The 4,593-nt window shown below is 36.6% G+C and overlaps 1 long non-coding RNA gene across 2 annotated transcripts; it reads left to right on the forward strand.

Moving 5' to 3' along the window:
- Positions 1-3,157: 3,157 nt before the first annotated feature.
- LOC123439176 lies at positions 3,158-3,892 on the forward strand. Of its 2 annotated transcripts, none has more exons than XR_006630041.1 (3): positions 3,158-3,203; positions 3,307-3,756; positions 3,844-3,892. It is a non-coding gene; the product is annotated as an uncharacterized LOC123439176 (long non-coding RNA). The 2 variants fall into 2 exon arrangements; XR_006630040.1 differs by lacking the exon at positions 3,844-3,892 and having other exon boundaries at positions 3,307-3,580; positions 3,654-3,737.
- The last annotated feature ends 701 nt before the right edge of the window (positions 3,893-4,593 follow it).

Genomic DNA, 4,593 nt, shown 5'->3' on the forward strand with positions numbered 1-4,593 from the left:
GTGCACAGGACGACCCGTATGGCTACTACGCTCCTGAGTTCCTGAACGGATTGACCCCCAACGGGCTTCCTCCACATGCACTCAAATTGAAGCTGAACTTCCCTGTCATACTTTTGAGGAACATTGATCCGGCTAATGGACTATGTAATGGCACTAGGCTTGTTGTTCGAGGTTTCGAGAGGAACGCCATTGATGCAGAAATCATGATTGGACAACATGCTGGTAGGAGGGTATTACTTCCTCGGATACCCCTATGCCCATCTGACAACGACATGTTTCCATTCAAGTTCAAGAGGAAGCAATTTCCTTTAAGGCTTAGCTTTGCTATGACAATTAACAAGGCGTAAGGACAGACCATCCCGATTGTCGGTGTGTACCTACCTAACCCGGTGTTCTCTCATGGTCAACTTTATGTCGCGCTGTCTCGAGCCACCGCGAAGAGAAACATAAAGATCCTCATTGAGAAGGAGAAGGACAAGGGAAAGAAACAGACCAATAAATCAAATAAGCGAAAAAGACCCACGCTATGCTTACAAAGGACGATGAAGAATATCGTCTACAAGGAAGTCCTTACAAGCTGAAGTTTAATGTTTCTGTGCTTTTCTCTTATTTCTCCTTTCCGTTTTATTTTCATATATTGTTAGTGCATTTAGATTTCATGAAAAAAATTAGTCAATAATTATCTAATGTGTATGCTGCTGCACTAACTTTCATGATTAAAAAGTTATCAATTGTGATTAAATAGTTCTGATTGAGCATATAATTCAAAGAATGGTCGAGTCAAAGCGGAAGAGTGCCAATGCACTAGGTTAGGGAGAAGGTGTGACCTGTGTAGAAAATTTACATCGTTATAGAATCCATGCACATATCTTCTCCCGAAAATGACTTTTTTGTAATGAACCCAATGGAGGAGTAACCTGATAGAGCCAACGGTAATTGTTATTTGCTTATAGATAATTTATCACAAGAAACTAAAAACTTAGGCTGCGCATGTGTTTAACCCAAGCATGCACATCAAACTGACTTTGCACCATGTTCAGCCATCTCATAGCGAAGTATTATTTCAGTACCTCAACACCTGCAGTTTTTACCATAAAAAACCTCATAGTACAAAAGCACGAGAAAAAAAACTTTTGAAGGAGAATGTTCATAGGAAGAGTCTATTGTAGCATGTGCAAACTGTACTTCCTATTATACCATGGTGTTCACAGTAATGTTTTTAATGCATTTCTTATGTTATGTATAATATGTTACGATTAGCGTTCTCAGCAATTCATTGAAGGATGTAAACTAAGAAGTCAAATGCATATAAGATATAACAGTAGTCACGTTATGTGAAGGAAACTGACTGGGAGTGACCAACCTTACCTCAGGTAACTTCAATGATGTATAACTTGTGAATGTGTGAACCTCTTATGCCTTGAATCTTCCATACAAGCAATATAAAAGAGGATTGTGGTTGCCAATCCAATCATCTGCAGCGGACAAAGTTTTGTGAAAGTAGGCTAGCATTTTGTATATGGTTAAAATACTTTGTCCCTTAATAACATGAATAAACTGTGATATTTAATTATTCATAGAAATATATGTGAGCATCTTATTAAATGAATAATACTCTTAAGGCAAGAATAATAATTTATGATGCTGATCGTACGTGGAGAATACAGAGATTGGCCATGTAGTCTTCATTGCCTAATAGGTTATCAATTTTATTTTCGGCGGCTTCGTGAAGATGGGTCAGATATGTTACTTCAGCAAATTAACCTTCCTAACTAAAATACAGTACACCACTCATTTCAGATTTCCACCACAATATTGGCAAACATCGCTTGCAGCTTTGTGATCATCGGTTACCGTATTTTAGTTACATGAACATAGGTTAATTCCAAATGTTTTCATCAGTGGAATACAATGCAAGAATTCCATTCCCAAAATGTTGGACAATTTTTTTTGCTATATATCAACTATGCATAATACACTAATGAGTGCAACAGTCTGACAGATGGACGAGACCGATGAGATACACTATCAAGAACAAACTATTTTAATTCTCTAACGAAGTATGAATAGAGAAATTATAGCCAGACAACTTATCGTAAGCATGATCTCCCACATGGCAAAATCATTAACTCCTTCTGATAAGACCAGCCAAAAAGCATAGACAGATGCCAAGAAAACGCCAATCTACATAAATTCCTTGCAAAGCAACAGAAAATACTGATCAATTACTGGTTAGTCTCATCCAGATAGAAGGACACAAATGTGTGCACTGCTGAACCTAATATTGAATTCAAAGAGGATACATGACGCAACAAAGCGACTTCATTACCATATATCAATGTGTGCACCGCCGACAAAACAATCACGATTTATTCATGAAGCTTGAATAAATTTTCAAGTGTCTGCTATAACTATTTTTTAAAGGTGGATAATAAATCTTTAAATGTTTGAATCTGGTACCATAAAAATTAAATCTTCTACACTTGGAAAGAGATATCGCATTCATTATAAAACACACAATTAATGATAGACTACGTTGACTACTTATCACATGGTATTGTGGATGTGCCAGATATATTTTATCATGATATCTAGAAAGGATATTAATTAAAACATGCAATTAATGATACAATCTGGTGCTTCCATCTATACAAATCATTCATTGATGTACAACTGGAAAGTCTTATAGCAATTTTGGTGCATAATCATATATAGAAAACATGAGATGCATCAATATTTTGATACAATCTGCAACTTCCATATATACAGAATTTCCCCGCAGTCCTTTAGGCTTCCAAAAATGCCCATCACCACTATATATATAAGTCTCCATCATTGTACATAGGATCATCTCCTCTTTGACACCCTCTCCTCCACGATTATGGTAATCTCATACAGGTTGACGACCTCAAGGAGAGTGATGGCGTCGCCATCATTTCCTGTCATCCCTCGTCCCATCACCCCCCAATTAACAGGCATGAAAAAATTGAGCTGCTTGTACGTCAGTTTGCCAACACCGCTGAATTTTGTTTGTCGTTCATGAGGTTTATTCTATACACAGGAACTTGACATTTCGTCACGTCGAGATGGAGCATATATACCAGAATTGTTGGACCATTCGTGCAATGGTCCAATGGAAGGCACAAATCAAAGTGAATTCCATGGGAAACATATACCTTCAATGCATACTACTGGATCAGGAAGTAAGGCATTGCTCATCACTATTTCATAGCATATATTTTGTTGTACACATTTGATAAACGATTTTATTTGCTAATTATGTTGATGATTCGTATATTGCTTTAGGGGACAAAAATGGAAGCCATTGCGTTCAACAATCAAGTTGTTCGTTTCAACACCATTCTTCAAACCGGCATGTCCTATGAATTCACTCGTGTAGGATTTAACCCCACTGAAATGGCAGTTGTACATTTCTTGTATCTAGACATGGAGTTTATCATGACACTAGATAGTAGGACTGTGGTTATGATTTCGGCGCACAGGATATCAACGGCAATTTGTCCATTGTGTTTCCCACAATTTGGGGCCATCTACTCACTACAAGACAAACGCATAACTGGTGCATTTTTTATCTTTGTTCTTGCATATTTTGTTATAGAACTCAGGGTCTCATTCTGATTAAATCTTCGCAGATGTTATTGCTATTGTTGCCTATGTTAGTAAGATACAAACTCTATGGGATCCAATATATGATAGACATGTCCCTTTGCTCGAAATTGGCCTCATGAACTTTCGGTGAGAGTCGTTTATAATATGAGATTTACATATGCTTTTTTGAGTTAATTGTTGCAAACATAAACTAAAATTTGTTTTTGTCTGTAGACGTCAGATAATTTTCCTACGCATATATGACGAGCACGTTGGCCGTCAATTTGACCATTTGCGACGCAGCGTAAATCAGTTCGAAAAAATATCAATTACTTACATACAATTTAATCGAAGGCGTCAATGCTTGCAAACTATGCGGGAGAGCACGTTCACCTATTCTCCTAATATTGATCATGAGGGTCATCATCTACAAGGCAGGTGTTGCGTACTATTTCAAATTTTTGTCTTTATATTTTCTTGTACAATACTATGTCATTAATATCACTGACACTTATTTTTATTTGTAGATATCCATGAAGCCAGTCTCATGACACTTGACGAAACACGTGCCTATGTCAACAATATTGTCATGGCTAGGAACAATGGACTCTAGAATTATCTTCGTGTACTCATTATCACATTTCTTCATTGATGTAAAAAGTCAATCGAAATTGTGAGTTAGGCATCTCGTTGCCAAGTGTCTTCATGTCTTATCTTATGTAATATAATCTTATGTAATAAAAATGTATGATATTCAATAAAAAAATCTTTGTGTGGTATGTGTTTTGTGCATTCAATATTTTGGTTGGGAAAACCTGAGATAAGAAAACTTGCCTATAAATGATCGACCGATAAAATCGATAAATCGGACGATAAGCCGATTTATCTCTTAATCGTGTGTCGACCGATAAGTTAACGATAATAGACATCCTAAACAGGTGTAATAAATGTACGATATTCAATAAAACAAATCTGTGTGTAGTA

The sequence above is a fragment of the Hordeum vulgare genome, chromosome 3H, assembly GCF_904849725.1.
Source record: "Hordeum vulgare subsp. vulgare chromosome 3H, MorexV3_pseudomolecules_assembly, whole genome shotgun sequence".
In the NCBI taxonomy this organism is placed as follows: Eukaryota; Viridiplantae; Streptophyta; class Magnoliopsida; order Poales; family Poaceae; genus Hordeum; species Hordeum vulgare.